Source organism: Equus asinus, chromosome 18 (genome assembly GCF_041296235.1).
Source record: "Equus asinus isolate D_3611 breed Donkey chromosome 18, EquAss-T2T_v2, whole genome shotgun sequence".
In the NCBI taxonomy this organism is placed as follows: Eukaryota; Metazoa; Chordata; class Mammalia; order Perissodactyla; family Equidae; genus Equus; species Equus asinus.
In genome coordinates, this window is record NC_091807.1 from 41,691,436 (window position 1) to 41,709,838 (window position 18,403).

An 18,403-nucleotide genomic window follows, 5' to 3' on the forward strand; every position below is an offset into this window, starting at 1 on the left:
CAGGAACAGCAGGGTCCCAGCAAGGCTGCAAAGCAGTGCCCAGCCTCCCATCACCGGTCCAACCTGCAGCCAGAGCCTGGCGTCCCCGGAGTACAGAGCCATGTGACCAGGCTGCTCCCCTTGCCCAGGAGGCAGGCAGCCTTAGTCTAAAGATGTCTGTTCTCTGCAGGTGCCCAGCCTCACTCCAGACCCCAGGCCTCACCGTAAGCTCCACAGGGCGTCTTTCCCACACTGACACCTCTGCCACCGTGGCCGAGTGGCAAGGCCTCCTGCACCCAGCCTGGGCCTGCTGCACAGACATTCCTGCTCCTGGCCCCCTCAAAGCTGGCTCCCCCGTGTCCCCTGAGATGTGGGTCACAGCAATATTCCTAAGAGTGGAACATGTTGCCTTCGGAACCCAGAGCCACCGGGCCGGAGCTCCCTCCTGCAGAGCACAGGGTGCGAGATGCAGCAATTGTCTTTTACTGTGGGGGGACGTTCTGGCAGGCCCCTGGCCACTGGGCCCCTTGAAACCTCCCTGGAGTGCGGGTCTCTGACCTCACTCAGGGCTCATCTCCCACCCTCTGCAGTGCACGTGTCTGAAGGCCTCCAGCCCACCAGCCTCCTCTCCGGCGTCCTGCCCAGTCAGCATGATGTCGTCGCTGGAAGGGATCTGTGTCACGTCCCGCAGTTGTCCAGGGGCCCAGTCTCCTCACACTATCTTAGGACAGAGGGGAGCTTAACACAGCCCTGAAACCAAAGTGTAAGTGAGTGTCACTGAGTGCCAGCATCCCTGCCATGCCAGCACAAACTGTTTCCGATCCTCTTTTCCAAGTGGGATGGAAAAGAATGTGATGGCAGATTGAGGACCTTTAATCTGCTGTGACTCAGACACTTTGGCACAGCCGATGCAGCTGGGCTGCCACTTGGTTAAGCCTCAGTGGCCTACGGTCACTCTCCAGGATCCATCGGTCCCTGTAAGACCCACACCAGCCCTTGGCGTCAAGGAGATGGACGGCCAGCCACACCTGCACCCTCTGGACCTGGGCCTCCAGGGAGGCCACACTGTTTGTGGTTTGCTGTCTAGGCCGTGGAGGGGCAGAGTCCAGGGTTTCCCCGGGGCTTCCCCACTAGGAGGTCGGTGGCCACAGGCCAGGAACCCAACAGGCAAGTATGTGAGCTACAGCTACACAATTGGGGACTAGGAAGTGACTCCCGGGTAGTCTGTTGACCAGGGGAGCCAAGAGTCCTTATGTTACCTGAGCCCATAAACTCTCCTCCACAGGGAGGCCATAGTGACACTGGGTCTTCAGGGGTCAGTGTCCACACAGACCTTGTGTCCAGTTGTCTCCCTCCCCAGTGTTCAGTCATCCAAGTAAATGTAGGACTGGGGGGTCCTACAGCATACACTTGCCAAGACGTGGCCTTGCTCTTCCTCCTGACCCTTCAGCCACCTCTGCAGTCAATGGTTCCAGAGGAAAAAACGAGCTCAAGTGGGATCATGACTTCTTACTGGATCCCCTGCCCTCGGCCTATTCGTTCCTTCCTTTGCCATCTACCAAGGCAGCTTGGGCATTTCTATTTTGCTCAACATGGGCCATCACTCTCTCCAGGCTTCTCTGAGCCATCCCAGAACCGAGTTTGCCCCGTGACCTGAAGACCTTGCCAGGGGATGAAATCCTATGTTCTGAGAAAGTTCCCCAAAGTCAATAATTCTGCTTATCCATCCTCACTTCTGGTCCCTGGGCCCAGGACCCTCAAAGCCCAGCCCAAGGGCCTCCCTGCCTCTTGCAGATGGAGCCAGCAGCTCCTGCAGCTCTTGGTGTAGAACCTCTTTCCCCCCCAGTCATTGGCCTGGCAGCGAGGAGACAGACGGGTGGCCCCCAACGAGGGCCACCTTGTTGCGGGGAGGCCCCTGCAGCATCTTCCAGCACAAAGGAAGTGCTGGCTCTTACGAGGGAAGGTGGGCCCTTCTACCAGCTCCGAAGGGTCAGGAGTCTGCAGAGCCGCATCTTCAGGGCTTCCACCCAGATGTTCCAGCCCATATTTCAGGGGCTCAGGTTTTCCCGGCTTGGGTCCTGACCTTCACAGACCAGCGCTGGCCGACCCCTCAAGCATGCCCGGAGCCAGGAAGTCCTCACTATCATCTTCAGCTGCTGCCCAGACAGATCAGCTCTTCCCTGCAGGAGACGGATTTCTTTTCAGGCCAAAGAGGCCTCCGGTTCTCACACTGAGCCTTTCACTGCTGGCTAACTGCCCTGGTCTCCCATTATCCCTCTGCAGGGCCATCAGCGCAACTCAGCAGTGACCCACCCACCCACCCCTTCAAACACCCGAGTTGTCGCACCTGCTCCCTTGCACCGGGACATTTCCCAGGTCACCAGGGTGAAATCTAGCAATTGGGCTTCCACCTCCTGCCAAGAACTACCTGGACCCCACACGCCAACTAGGATGGCGTCCCCTTCACCTGCCAGTGCTGGGCGAGGCAGCATAGATGCCCTCTTGCACTCTCTGTGTTCACTGGGGTCCTCTAAGAAGGAGGGGCTGAGGCTAGACCTGACTAGAGCTTTACTGGGGCAACGGCTGTGAGGGACAGGGGAGGGGGCTGAAGACGAGAGGGCGCCCTCAGACTACAAGCAAGGCCCCTGTGAGGGAGCGCTGGGGGAGGAGGCTCGGTGGGAGGAGCTCCTGGCCAGGCTGACGGGACACCTGGAGCCAAAGTAAGCCCGGAAAGGATTTGGGTCTGGGAGAAATGGGCCTCTGTTCACACCCCTGGGAGCAGCCCCTGTGGAAGGTGTTGCCACTGGGAGTGCAGGTGGATCTGGGGGCACAGCACGCAGCCCTCATCAGCTGTGCTGCAGGAGCAGGCAGCCTGGGCTTCTGTCCACAGCCACCACACGGCTGCCACACTTATGCATACTTATACAGAGACACACGTACACTGGCTCGCTCACAGGTGCACAGACACACATACACATTTGCTCACAGGTGTACACAAGCATACTCATACACTCCGCATACACTGACACACATACACAGACACACATATGCTCATGGGCAGCGAAGGGCCGAGTGGGCAGTGACCAGCATCCAGCCTGAGGCGGCCCTGGGAGCTGGGGCAGGAGGGAGGGTGTGCCGGGGCTGGGGCACAACTTGCAGGCCCTTTGGCTGGCAGAGCTAGGGCTGGATGTCCCTCCTCACACTGGGAAGTTGTTCCCCCTCCATTGTCACTACAGCAGGCTCCTGAGAACACAAAGACCCTTGCCCTCAGCCACTTCACCATCAGGCAGGAGACAGGGTGGGCACACCAGAACCACGGTGCAGGTGGAAAGAGGTGGGAAGTGGTGGCCAGGCCACCGCAGGTGCAGAGAGAAAGGCCATGAAGACTGGAGGGTGGCCTCCTGGGGCACGCACAGGTCACCAAGAGGCTCTCGGGTCTCTCTCCTCTGTGGGGGAGGGGACTAAATCAGAGATTTGCAAGCCTGCTCATCTGAGGCCACCGTCTCTTGCTGCGTGACCCCCTTCAAGGATATGGGTGATGCCGCCTGTTCCAGAGCCCAGACCTGCCCACAGCCTAGCCTGCACACCACCTCAAGGAGGAGCACTGGTCCTGGAGGGGCTGCCGCTCGGGGTGGGGAGTGGGATCTCTACCACAGCCCTGCCAGGGAGCCCCTCCCCCTCTTCCAGACTCAGGCAGGGACATCACAGTGGTCCCGGGCCCATGCCAAGCACCGCTATGGGATTCTTTGGCGAAGGGGCGGCCCAGCCAGCACCCCCCCCCCCCTCCGCCCTCCGTCTCCCCAGAGCACCCTCCAGAGTCCAGCTGCCCTGGCCCATCCCCGCCGGCCCTTCATCTCAGACGCGCCCTCAGGGACCACGCACGTTCTGACCCGCGGGGCCGGGACGAGGAGAAAGGCCGGGCCGCTGAGCCAGGCGGGACCCGGAGACGGGGTGGCAGCTCCTGCGGGGCGAGTCGCGGGCCTAGTCGGCCTTGTGTGGGGGACCAGGACCCTCCAGCAGACGCGGCCCGCGGGAGGAGAGGGGCGGCGGGGGCCCCCGCGAGGCTGGGGCGCTGGAGGGGGCGGGGTTCCGGCGGGGGGCGAGGGGTGCTGACTTCACCCTAGACTGGATCTCTGAGAGCTGGCAGCGGCCCATCCCGCCGACGCCCTTCCCGCCCCACTCCCTCTCGGCCGCCCGCCCCTCGTCCCCCTCATCCCCTCCCTGCTCCCCGCACTCCCCGCCCCCTCCGTGGCCCCTCCGGTCCCCCTCGTCCCCCCCATCCCCTCCATGCTTCCCGAACTCCCCGCCCCCCCGTGGCCCCTCGGGTCCCTCTCGTCCCCCCTCCCCCGCATCCCCTCCCCGCTCGCCGCCCCCTCCGGCCCATCCGCGGGGCCGCAGCGCCTCCCGGCGGCCGCGGCGTCGGGGTGGGGGCGGGGGAGGCGGGTATAAAGCGGCGGCCCCGCCCGCGGTCCCCTCCCTCCTGCCGCTCGGCGCCGCGTCTGGCGGTCGGACGGAGCCTCCTCGGGACGCGTCCAGCCAGGGTGCCCGCGCACTCGGTCAGGTGAGCGCCCCTCCCGGGCCCGTCCGGAGCCCGGGCACCCGCTGGAGCCGCTAGGCAACTCCGCGGAGGGGACAGGACAGGACTGGAGCCGGGAGACAGGACAGAAACAGGGGACTGGACAGGAGCTGGGGACAGGACCAGGAATTGGGGACAGGACGGGGGGGGGGGGGGGCGTCGGGGGGTCAGGACTGGAGTGGAGGACAGACCAGGAGGGGGTGACAGGACAGAAGCTGGGACAGGACTGGAGCGGAGGACAGGACCAGGAATGGGGGACAGGACTAGGAGACAGGAGCAGGATAGGAGTGGGGGACAGGACAGGAACCAGGGGGCAGGATAGGAGTGAGTGAGCAGGGAACGGAACAGAGGACGGGACAGGAATGCGGGAGGCCTGGCAGGGCTCTCCCTTACGATAAGGAATGTCCCCCACCCCACCCCAGCCCTGGGGACCACACCCGCCTTAGTGGCCCCACTTCAACCACTTGGGCCTGGCTCAGAGCTCTGATGTCGGCACCTTCGGTGCCTTGTGTGTTGGGCCCAGGGCCAAGTTACTTGTGCGGGATGCAGTCTGGCTGTCCCCCTTAGCCTCTTCTGGGGTCGAGGGGGGAGGGTAGGGGGACTTCCTCTCTTCCGGGCCCAGTGCTGAGACTCCGCAGCTCTCCAGCCCTCTGCTGGGACACCTCTCAGGTCACCAGCACCCCCGGGCACAGCATCTGCAGTCAGACCCGTGGTGTTCATGGAGGGTTTGGTTTTCACTCCGGCCTGGAGGACATCTTCAAAGGGTTGGGGAAACTAAGTCGCCCCCATGGCAAGGCCCCCCCTTTGACTTGGCACTGGGCACAGGGCCTCGAGTGGTGCTGGTCCCTTCCCCTGGGCTCCAGAGGGAGAGGGTGGCTAGAGTGAGTTCCTGAGGGCTACCCGGGCTCTTCCAGCAACAGGGCAGGGAGCGGGGAGAGCACAGTCACACCCCAACCCCAACCCTACCCCAGGAATCAGCAAGAGCCCAGCCTGCCCCCCACTCCTCTGAGGCTGGAGGCAGCCGCCTGGGCATCCTCTCCCCAGTCAATCGGGAGAGACCAAGCAGGGGGCGCAGGGAGTGAGGGGGCGCCCAGGCTGGTCTTGCCTGCGGTCACTTCCCTGCTGGGCCCCCAACACCGGCCCAGGACTCCTCACGGGGCAGTAGCAGAGCCCTGGGGACCAGCACCCTCAGGGGTGTGGGGAGTGTCAGCTAGGGAGAGATCTTTGCCGGCACCAGACACACACACAAACACAGCAGGGCATGGGGCCTCAGGGGCTGCCGTGCGACCCGGTGCCCACCTGGAGGATCGCCCCTTGCACCCGGGCATGAAACCACCGGCTCCTGCACCCCACCCCCGGTCTCCCCGACTGTCCCCAAGGAAAGGTTCTCACTTTTACATGGATGCCCAGAAAGGAGGCTTGAGATCCACAGATTTTCCTGGGGTTTTTTTCTTCCGATGAAGGAGTGCTGGCCTGGGGGCCATCTTACATTTGTTCAGCAACAAAAACAGTGTTTGGGGTGTATTCCTGCCTTGGCCAGGAGGCGGGCCAGGCACTTGGGGCTCCGAGGAGGGGAGTTTCCTGCCTGCCTGCCTTCATTCCAAGGAAGGAGAGTGGGGCCGGAAGTGGGTCTGGGCCCTGGGGCATAGGTGACACTGAGTCTCCCTGGCCAGACTGGAGGGGCTGGGCACCAGGGTGCACACCCAGGTGGGCACAGGGACCCAGCTGTGTCCCCTCAGTGGAACGAGGGTCTCTATGGGCCACAGGGCCACTCTGGCCACTGGGAAGCTGCCACCCTATACTGATGAAAGTGACCTGGGAGGCTATGAAGACCGCAGCAGGTCGGGGCAGATGTTGGGCACACCTGCGTCAAGCCACAGGAAAGGCAGTGTCCAAGGGGCAGTCACACTCGTGCCACCGGGCCACCTGGTTGGATGGAGCGGCCCCAGCACCGGGCAGCCATGTCCACGCCCAGCGGGGACCCTGCATTGCAGGCGGCGAGGGCAGCCCTGCCGTGGAGGGCCCACCTGAGGTCCCTCAGTGTCCTCGGGAGCCATGGGAGCAGGGAGGCCTTCAGACACAGCTCCCAGGGGTGGGCCGGGACCACTGGAGACCCTGTGTAATGGCCAGTGCCTGGGACAAGGAGCTGGGGCTGCAGGCGCTTCTGGGGCCTCAGCAAAGGGCAGGTGTGGGTCGAGCCCACCCTTGTCTCGAGCCCGGTTTTCTCCTCTGTAGAAAGAGGTCAGCTTAACACCATCTCCGTTGTTCCCTGCCAGGCTGCTGGGGTCTCCAAGTACACAGAGTGTAGGCGAACCATGTTTGCAGCCACAAAATGCTTTATAATGCTGGAAAAACCTCACTCTTGTGATTTTAAGAAGAATACACATAGCTTGTTTCCTTTTAAACACAGCCCCACATCTTAGTGAGTCGGTCCCTCCTGTGGCTTTTTTCTCACATTTATACAAAGCAAAACCCGGTGTGGGGCACACCTGCAAAGAAGCAGGGCTCCCCGGGGCTTGGGCCATACTCTAAACCAACATTCTCCACGCCACAGTAGTGGCCAGCCTCACAGCAGGAGCTGGCGGAGGGTGGGGATCCCACTGGGAGGGGCCCTGCTCCAGGGAGAGCAGAGTCTGGGTCAAGAGTTCTGAGAAGTGTTAAGGCTTTCGAGGCTGTGTCAGACGCCCGCCCGAAAAGTGGAGGCAGACCCTGTGTCCTGCAGAGCGGGCAGCGACCCTGTCTTTTCTCTTGTTTCCCAGTTTCATATACAAGGAACGGTGGCTGTTGGTGTGTCCGTCAGTCCTTGGTTTTATGCAGGACAACATTTTTGTCCGCTGACCATTCATAGTGTGGTTGTGACTTGCCTGGGTAGTATTTCCCCACGTTCCTAATGGATGCTCACTTTTTATTCATTTATAAGAGCTTTTCCCCGCCTGTCTTTAAAAATTGTAGTAAAATACACGTGTAAAATTTACCATCTCAACCATTTTTAAGTGGACAGTTCAGTGGTGTTAAGTACATGCACGTCATTGTGCAGCCCCCCCCATCCCCAGAATTCTTTTCATCTTGCAGAACTGAAATTCTATAGCTATTGACCATTAACCCCCATTCTCTTCTCCCCCAGTCTTTGGCAACCATCATTCTAGCTTCTGTCTCTGTGATTTCTAAGACATTGTAAGTATCTCATATGATTGAAATCAAGTAGTATGTGTCTTTTTGTGGCTGACTTATTTCCCTTTGCATAATATCTACAAGGTTCATACATGTTGTAGCAGGTGTCAGAATCCCCTTCCTTTTTAAGGCTGGATAATATTTCATTCTATGCGTACACACATCTCGTTTATCCATTCATCGGTTGGTGGACACTTGGGTTGCTTCCACTTTTTAGCAGTTGTGAGTAATGCTACAGTGAACATGGGTGTACAAAATTCTCTTTGAAAACTTGCTTTCACTTCTTTTGAGTATATACCTAGAAGTAGAATTGCCGGATTGTACGGTAATTCTAATTTTGATTTTTTCAGAAACTGTCATGCTGTTTTCCACAGTGGCTGCACCATCTTACATTCCCACCAACAGTGCACAACGTTTCCAATTTCTCCACACCCTTTCCCACACTTGTTATTTCCCGGGGGTTGGTTTTTTTTTTTTGGTGAGGAAAATTGGCCCTGAGCTGACATCCGTTGCTAATCCTCCTCTTTTTGCTTGAGGAAGATTGTTGCCGAGCAAACATCTGTGCCAGCCTTCCTCTATTTCACATGAGATGCTGCCACAGCGTGGCCCAGCTAGCGGTGCTAGGTCCACACGCAGGATCCAAACCCGCGAACCCCAGACTACCGAAACGGAGCACGCAAACTTAGCCACCTTGCCACCAGGCTGGCCCCTCTGGGTTTTTTTATAGAAGCCATCCTCGTGGGTGTGAGGTGGTATCTCATTGTAGTTTTGATTTGCTTTTCCTTAATGATTAGTGATGCTGAGCATCTTTTCACGTGCTTATTGGCCATTTGTATATCTTCTTTGAAGAAATGTCTATTCAAGTCCTTTGCTCATTTTGGAATCAGGTGGTTTGGTGTTTTGTTGTTGAGTTTTAGGAGTTCTCTGTATATTCTGTATATTAATCCATTACCAGATATATGATTTGAAGCTATTTTCTCCTATTCTGTAGGTTGCATTTTGACTCTGTGGATAGTGTCCTTTGATGCACAATTTTAAAAATCTTTATGAAGCCAAATTTGCCTATTTTTTCTTTAGTTGCTTGTGCTTTTGGTGTCATATCCAAGAAATCATAGCCAAATCCAATATCATGAAGCTTTTGCCCTGTGTTTTCTTGTAAGAGTTTTATAGATCTGGGTCTTGCATTTAGATCATGAATCCATTTTGAGTTAATTTTGTGGTCCAACTTCACTCTTTTGCATGTAGAGATCCAGTTTCCCCAGCACCATTTGTTGAAAAGACTGTCTTTTCCCCCCACTAAATGGTCATGACACCCTTGTTGAAAATCATTTGACTCCATGCAAGGGTTTATTTCTGGACTCTCTGTTCTCTTCCATTGGTCTGTATGTTTGTCTTTATGCCAGTATACACTGTTTTAATTACTGTAGCTTTGTAGTAAGTTTTGACATCAGGAAGTGTAGCTACTCCAGCAGTTTTCTTCTTTTTTAGGATTGTTAATGCTATTCGGGGTCTCCTGAGGTTCCTTATGAATTTTAGAATGGGTTTTTCTATTTCTACAAAAGTCGTCGTTGGGATTTTGATACATTCAATCTGTAAATCACTTTGGGTAGTATTGGCATCTAATGTTAAGCCTTCCAGCTCATCAACATGAAATGTCTTTCCATTTATATCTTCTTTAATTTCTCTCAGAAGTGTTTTGTAGTTTTCGGTGAATAAGTCTTTCATCTCCTTGTAAAGGTAATTCCTAAATCTTTTATTGTTTCTAATGTAACTGTAAATGAAACTATTTTCCTAATTTCCTTGTTGAGTTGTTCTGCGTTGGTGTACAGAAATGCAGCTAATTTTTGTGTGTTGACTTTGTATCCTGCTGCTTTGCTGAATTCGTATATTCTAACAGTTTCTTTTTGTGGTCTCTTTAGAGTTTTCTACATACAAGATTACATCATCTGTAAACAGAAATCGTTTTACTTCTTCCTTCCCAATTTGGTGCCTTTTATTTCTTTTCCTTGCCTAATTGTTCTTGCTGGGACTTCCAATACTATGTTGAATAAAAGTGGTGAAAGTTGGTATCTTTGCTTTGTTCCTAATCTTAGAGGAAAAGCTTTCAGTCTCTCACCATTGAGTATGATGTTTGGTGTGGATTTTTCATATAAGGCTTTTATTATGTTGAGGTAGTTTCCTTCTATCCCTAGTTTGCTTAGTTTGCTGAGTGTTTTTATTATGTAAAGGTGTTGAATTTTATCAAAAGATTTTTCTACACAAATTGAGATGGTTGCGTGGGTTTTTTTCCTTCATTCTGTTAATGTGGTGTGTTACATTGATGGATTTTCATATGTTGAACCATCCTTGCATTCCAGGAATAAATGCCACTTGGTCATGGTGTTTAATATTTTTAATATTCCATTGAATTCTGTTTGCTAATATTTTGTTGAAGATTTTTGCATCACTGTTCATGAGGCATAGTGGTCTTTAGTTTTCTTTTCTTATAGTGTCTTTTTCTGGTTTTGGTATTAGAATAATGCTGCCCTCATAGAATGAGTTAGGGAGTATTCCCTCCTCTTCAATTTTTTAGAAAGTTTGAGAAGTGTTGATGTTAGTTCTTCTTTAAATGTTTGGTAGAATTCACAAGAGGAGCCATCAAGTCCAGGGCTTTTCTTCATTAGATTTTTTTTTCCTGAGGAAGACTGGCCCTGAGCTAACATCCATGCCCATCTTCCTCTACTTTATACGTGGGACGCCTACCACAGCATGGTGTTTGCTAAGCGGTGCTGTGTGCACACCCAGAATCCAAACCAGCGAACCCCGGGCTGCTGAGAAGCAGAACATGCAAACCTAACCGCTGCACCACCAGGCTGGCCCCAGGAGATTTTTTTATTACTAGTTCAGTCTCCTTACTAGTCATAGGCCTATTCACAATTTCTATTTCTTCATGGTTTGGTCTTTGTAGGTTTTATGCTTCTGGGGATTTGCCCATTTTGTCTAGGTTATCCAATTTTTTAGCATACAATTGCTCATAATACTCTCTTGTAATCTTTTTTGTTTGTGTAGAATCAGTAGTAATGTCCCCACTTTGATTTCTGATTTTTGCAAAAATCCATCTGTCTAAAGGTTTGTCAATGTTGTTGATCTTTTCAAAGAACCAACTTTCGGTTTCATTGATTTTTTCCTGTTGTTTTTTCTGTTATTTATTTATTTATTTCATTTATCTCTGCTCTAATCTTTATTATTTCCTTCCTTCTGCCAGCTTTGGGTTTAATTTGTTTTTCTTTTTCTAAATCCTTAAGTTATGAAGTTAGGTTGTTGATTTGAGATCTTTCTTGTTTTTTAAATGTATATTTATAGCTATAAATATCCTCTTTAGCACTGCTTTCACTGTGTCATGTAAGTTTTGGTATGTTGTGTTTTCATTTTCATTAGTCTCTGAGTGTTTTCTAATTTCTCTTATTATTCTTTAATCTATTAGTTGTTTAAGAGTGAGTTGTTTGATTTCCAAAAGTTTGTGAATTCACCAGTTTTCCTTCTGTTATTGACTTCTAACATCATCCCACTGTAGTCAGAGGAGACACTTTGTATAATATTTTCTTTTTAAATCTGTTGAGGCTGCCATTGTGGTTACACTTGCCTATTGTTGCAAGCTCGTCCCTCTATGGCTGAAGTGACTTCCAGAGGATTTAAAGGGCTGGCACACACCCCCATTTGTTTTTCCTTTTTTCTCCTTTTGGGAGCCAGACATTGAAGACTAGGACATCCAAAAGCAGCTGCATATACCAGGGAAATTAAAAAGTCACTGAGTATGCCCAGAGGAAGGTTCAGGCTCAGAAAAGTCCTGAGAACACCTTAAGTTTACATCTCAGGCTGATCCTTGGCACAGAGACCACAACAATCAGAAAAACAAAAACAAAAAACAGCAAACCCTGTAGAAATGGAAGAAGGTGACTTCCAGAGTTATCGCATTATTAAATTCAGATGTTCAATTTTCAGCAAAAAAATCACAAAGCATACAAAGGAACAGGAAAGTACAGGCCATTCAAAGGAAAAAATATAAACCAAAAGAAACTGTCTCAGAAAAGACCTGACGGAGGATCTACTAGACAAAGACTTTAACACAACCATCTCACGGGGTTCAAGGAAGGCACGGACAAAGTCAACCATCTCACGGGGTTCAAGGAAGGCACGGACAAAGTCAACCATCTCACAGGGTTCAAGGAAGGCACGGACAAAGTCAACCATCTCATGGGATTCAAGGAAGGCACGGACAAAGTCAACCATCTCACGGGGGTTCAAGGAAGGCACGGACAAAGTCAACCATCTCACGGGGTTCAAGGAAGGCACGAACAAAGTCAACCATCTCACGGGGTTCAAGGAAGGCACGGACAAAGTCAACCATCTCACGGGGTTCAAGGAAGGCACGGGCAGAGCCCAGAAAACAACAGATGAACAAGATGGAACATCAATAAACAGATAGGAAACCTAAATAAAATCCAAAAGGAAATAATCTTGCTGAAAAATACAGTGACTAAAGTGAAAAATTCATTAGAGGGATTCAAAGACAGATTTGAGCAGACAGAAAAGAGAATCAGCAAAGTTGAAGATAGGACAATGGAAATTATTGAGTCTGAGAAACAGAAAGAAAAAAGATTAAAGAAAGGACAGAAAATATTTGGAGAAATAATGGCCAGAAACTTCCAGAATTTGATGAATGACATGAATAGAAACATCCAGAAGCTCAGTGAACTCCAAGTAGGATGAACTCAAAGAGACTCACACTGAGGAGCAGTATTAGAATCAAACTACCACAAAGACAGAGATAGAATTTTGAAATCAGTCAGAGACAAGTGACTCATCATATCCAAGGAATCCTCAGTAAGATTATCTGCAGAGTTCTCATCAGGAACTTTGGAGGCCAGAAGCAGTGGGCTGGTATGTTCAAAGTGCCAAAAGAAAAGCACCATCACCCAAGAATCCTATATCCAGCAAAACTGTCCTCCAAAAGTGAGGGCAAAGTTAAAACATTCCCACATAAACAAAAGCTGAGGGAGTTGTGACCACTAGTCCTGCCCTGAGAAATGCTCAAGGGGTCCTGCAGGTGAAATGAAAGGACACTAGACATGAAGCCATTATGAATAAATAAAGATCTCAGTAAAGATAAACACATGGGTAATTATAAAAGCTATTATTATTGTAACAGTGGTGTGTAACTCCACTTTCTTTCCTGCCTGACGTAAGGGACTAATGCATTAAAAAAAATTTTTATGTTTTTGGACACACAATGTATAAAGATGTAATTCTGTGACATTGGTAACTGAAAGGGATGGGGATGGAGGTTTTAAAGGAGTAGAGTTTCTGTTTATTATTGAAGTAAAGCTGGTATAAATTCAAATTAGTGTTATAATTTTAGGATGCTAAATGTAATCACAAAGAAAATACCTAAAGAATGTACACAAAAAGAAATGAAGGGATGTAAATGTTTTACTATAAAAATCAACTAAACACAAAAGAAGACAGGAATGCAGGAAATGAGGAACAAAAAAGCTATAAGGCATATAGAAGACAAATTTGTAAATGACAGAAGTAATTGTCTCCTCAGTAGTTACTTTGAATGTAAATGGATTAAACTCTCCTATCAAAAGACTGAGATTGGAAGAATGGATTTTAAAAAAAGATCTAGGAGCCCACCTTGTGGCACAATGGTTAAGTTTGCGTGCTCCACTTCAGTGGCCTGGGGTTCACCAGTTCAGATCCTGGGCGTAGACCTATGCATTGCTCAGGGCCAATCTTCCTCAGGTAAAAGAGGAGGATTGGCAGCAGATGTTAGCTCGGGGCTAATCTTCCTCAAAAAAAAAAAATCTATATGCTGTCTATAAGAGATTTACTTTAGATCCAAAGACACAAATAGGTTGAAAGTGAAAGGATGGAAAAGATTTTTCCATGCAAATAATAACCAAAAGAGTGTAAGGGTGACCCCACTAATATGAGATAAAAGGGACTTTAAATCAAAAACTGTTATAAGAGACAAAGAAGGGCATTATGTATTAATAAAAGATTCAATACACAGAGCAGATTTACACACTCAATAACAGGCCATCAAAATTTTTAAACCTTAAGAATATGAGATCTTGGTCACACTTTGGGAGTCTGCTGCCTGGCTCATGGTCTGTTTCCACTCGACGCCTGTTGCTTTTGCTTTCATGCTGATCCCATGTAGGAGCCCAGTGACCAAGAGTGCAGACCCAGAACCACTCTGCCTGGGTTTGGACCTCTGCTGTTAGCCAAGAACCTTGGAGAAGTTGCCTACACCTGGTCTCAGTGTCTCATCTTTGAAGGGGGATTATAGCAGTATCAATGTCCAAGAACTATTGTGAATGTTAAGAGAGGTGAAGAGATACTGGTGCAGAGTAATCATAGAAGATATTTCATTGTCATATCATCCTTTCTATTTTCTCTGAAGACTTTTGGGTCCGTGTTTGGCACTCAGATACTTCTCCTGGAATGTGCTTGGTGCGCTGTGTGAGGTAGAATTACCTTTATTTCCAGTCACATCGTGAGCCATTGTCCCAGCCCCTGCTCACTGCTCTGAGCACCACAGTCTCATTTCCTCTGCTCTTGTGTGTTGTGATGCCCATTGCTGTGTGGTCTGTTGGCCCACAGTCCAGCACCAAAACCACAAATGCTTAATTACCGTAATTTTATTGTATCATTTTCACTTGATAGTTCAGATTTCCCCACCACTCTTTGTTATTTTTCTCAGCTACCCTTACTTATCCTTCCAGGTGAGTCTTTGATTCATTTTATCAACACATACCAGTAAAAAAGAAAAATATTTTCTTGGAGATTTTAATCAAAATCACATTAAATTGTAGATTCAGTTAGAAATTACTGATAGTCTTTTTTTTAAATATTGGCCCTGAGCTAACATCTGTTGCCAATCTTTTTTTTTTCTTATTCTTCTTCCCAAAGACCCCCAGTACATTGCTGTATATTCTAATTGTAGGTCATTCTAGTTCTGCTATATGGGACGCTGCCTCAGCATGGCCTGATGACTGGTGCCAGGTCTGCGCCCAGGATCCAAACCAGCAAAACCCCGGGCCGCCAAAGTGGAGTGTGTGAACTTAACCACTTGGACACAGGGCCAGCCCCAAAATTACTGATATTCTTAAATATTGTGTTTCTCATCCAAAAACAAGATTTGGCTCTTCACTGTGTTCCTCAGAAAATTTTTGAGTTCTTTTCATAATTCCTGCACATTCTTGTTAAGTTTGTTCCTTAGACTGACATTGTTTTTCTTGCAAGTGTAAATAGTACTTTTTCATTACATTTTGTAATTGGTTGCTGCTGATAGAAGAAAACCAATACCTTTTTGTATATATTTTTCTTATAAATGCCTCACTGAATTCTCTCTCTCTCTCCCCGCTAAGTTTTGTTCAGTTTATTTTATTGGGTTTTCTAGGTAGACAGTCCCGTCTTTAATAAAGACAGTTTCATCTCTTCCTTTCCTAGACTTATACTTTGTTTCTTTTTACTGTCCTACTACATTGGCTTCCAACACAACACTGAATGATGGAGTGAGATCAACACTCTTTGCCTTTTTTTTTTTTTTTTTACCTCTAATGAGCATTATTCAAGTGCAGGAGTTTTTAATCCAGGGTCAACTTCATAGATGGACTCCCTGAATTCATGAAGGATATGATTTCTGTATATGGGTGTGTGTGCATTCGTGTCAAGTGCAATAATCCAGATTCTTAAAGGCGTCCATGACCCACAAACATAAGAACCGTTAGTTTAGTTTTTGTGTAAAATATAATGTTGGCTGTTGATTTGAAATTTACATGCTTTATAGTGTTAATCCAACTCCTAAGTTTTTTTATGAGGTTTTGCCTTGTCTGTTTTGTTGTTTTTGTTTTTTTTATCAGAAACGGATGTTTGGGGCTCTATTAAAATGTTTGTGATTTTCTCTTTTTATACTAATGTGACTTACGTTAATATATTTCCTAGTGTTGCATCATTGTATTTTTAACTAATTTCCTCTAGTTCTGATATAGTAGCCCTTAATATGCTACTGGATTTTATTTTCTAATATCAGTTAGGAATTTTACAGCTATGTTCAAAAGTGGGATTTAGGTGTAGAGCTCTTTTTTAGGCATTTCTTTTGTCAAGTTTTGGCCTCAGGTTTTGCCAGGTTTAAAAATGAATTGAAAAGAAACTTAGCTCTTTATGTTCTGAAACAGGTTAAAATAGCAGAAAAGTCTGTGTCCTTGAAGATGTAAAAGAACTCAGCCAAAAGCTGCCTGGGCTGGACCCCTGGGGATGTGTTTCCTTCCAGTTTCCATTCCTCCAGGGTGGAGTCCAGCCAGTGGCTCACCTCTCCTTAACGCCTTTCCCAAAAACAGCCTGTCACGTTTATTAGCATAGAGCTGTGCTTGGTATGCTCTTAAATACAAAACACAAGCTTCCTCACCTAACATTATAGTATTTTACTCATTCTTAAATTTGTATATTTCTATATTTCTGCTTCATCTTCTTTTATTCTTGATTAGACTTGCTAAAAATTTTTCTATTTTATTGGCCTTTTGAAAGAATCAGTTCTTAGATATATGTATTTTCCTACTGTGGCTATTTTTTTAATCAATTGGTTTAATTTTGTATTATTTTTCTCTCTTGCTTTCCTAAGATTCATTTTGTTAAATTTTTTTGTCCCTAGTTTCTGCAACTACATGCCTAGTTTGTTACACCAATTTCTTATTTTATAACATAAAGCATACAAGGCTATATATTTTCCTCTGATTATTGCTTTGGCCTTCTCATATTTGTTTTTGTAGAAACATTGTCATTGTCACCAATTCCTACATAGTTCTTGTGAAAGAGGGTTTACATTCCCGAGTGCTTTTTTTTTCCTGTGCCTTACTAGTGACTGGTTTTGCATTGTGGCTCAGAGAATTTGATCTGTATAATTTCTAATTTTTTTAATTAATTAAAGCTTTCTTTGTAGCTCACTCTGAGATCAAATTTTGTAAACTTTTTAAAAGAATGTATGTTCCCTATTTGAAGGTTTCAAAGACACAGATATATGTGTGTGTGTGTTTATATATATTTATATATATGTAATATGTGTGTATTTTATGCACATTATCCAAATTCTTTCTTTAGAAATTATATATTCCCTACTTGTTACTGTCAAAGATTTATAAAACGTGACATTCAGAGCCTCCATTTCTTTTTTGTTCATGTAATCTATAAATAACCAAAAAAGATAAGTTAAAATCTTCTATGATTGCAGTCAGTTTTCTTTGATTTTTCACAGATTTTACTTTTACGTAATTTTATGTTAATGAAATTCAGTTCCTAAAGATTTGTAACTGGACTTCAGCCTGTACTTTTCCTTTGGGCCCATCCCTCACCCTTCTGCCTTAAATTCTACTTGGTCTCATGCAACACTGCCACTCTCTCCTCTCCATCTGCCTCCACCCCACCCACTCTATTTCCTTTGCTCCATCTGTGACATTCTATTTAAAGTGTGACCCTTATAAACCTCATTGAAATGAGTTTCATTTTTTGACCAATTTAGAAATGTTTGTGTTTAATAGGAGAATTTAGACCATTCATATTTATTGTCACAACTGTTCTATGTGATATTTCTGGCATTTAATTTTATGTTTCCTGGCTCTTTTCTTTTTCCCTTCATTTTCAGTATTTTACTGTATTTCTCAAATTTCTTTGCTTTTTTAATTTATTTTTATTCATTTCTTTGTTGTCTGCAGAAATTTCTTGCAGAATTATTTTAGGAATGGAGTGTAGGTGGCATAGATCTGAGCCCATTTGCATCTGAGACTGTTATCCTTGTACATGGAAGATAAGTTGGCTGAGGTGACACCCTTGGGTCATTTTATTTTTCTCCCAAAATTCTGAAGTTATTGTCTCTTTGTCTCCTGTCTACAATATTGTGGAGAAAACGTTTGATGCCTCTATTGGTTATCTATTGCTGTATAATAAATTACCTCAAAACTTAGTGATTTAAAACAATAAGCATTTACTATCTTATAATTTATGCAGGTCAGGGATTCAGGAGAGGCTTAGCTGGGTGGTTTTAGCTCAGGGGCCCTCATGAGGTGCCATCAGGATTTTGTCCATGGTCCTGGTCATTGGGAGTCTCGACTGGGCTGGAGGATCTGCTTCCAAGATGGCTCACTCACTGCTGTTGGCTGAAGGCCTCAGCTCTTCCCCATGTGGCTTCTGCAAAGGTTACTTGAGTGTTTTCATGTTATGGCAGTGGGCTTCCCCCCACCAGCGAGCCGGCAAAGAGAGAGCCAGGCAAAAGCCACAGTGTCTTTTATGTCCTTGTCTTGGAAGTCACACACCATCCCTTCCACGTCATTCTGTTGGTCACACAGGCCAGCAACAAATCAGTGTGTGAGACGACTTCATGAAGGCATGAATGCCAAGAAGCAAGAATAATTGGAGGTCACCTTGGAGGCTGCCACACTCTTTCCTTTAGGTGTTTCCTATATTTTGTTGTTGCTTTTGTGTTGTTCCCCTGTGTAGATACTTTTTAAACCTTTTATTACATTTAAGAGTCAGATTTTCCACCAGTGCACTTTATCATGTGGACTTCTTTTAATTTATTATGTGTGTGTGCGTGTATGCACACATGGAGAGCAATGCCAAGCTAGGCACAGTCTCCCT

General features: G+C 47.6%; 1 protein-coding gene across 3 annotated transcripts in view; it reads left to right on the top strand.

Annotated features, from left to right (window-relative positions):
* Nucleotides 1–4,385: 4,385 nt before the first annotated feature.
* Nucleotides 4,386–18,403, top strand: part of COL6A2 (collagen type VI alpha 2 chain) — a 33,725-nt gene continuing 19,707 nt past the window's right edge. For 2 of the 3 annotated variants that reach the window (XM_070489089.1, XM_070489088.1), the window contains exon 1: nucleotides 4,410–4,540. The gene's annotated coding sequence lies outside the window, so the exon portion shown is untranslated. Of the gene's footprint in view, nucleotides 4,541–18,403 lie in introns of all 3 variants that reach the window. The other variant, XM_070489091.1, reaches the window with a different exon arrangement.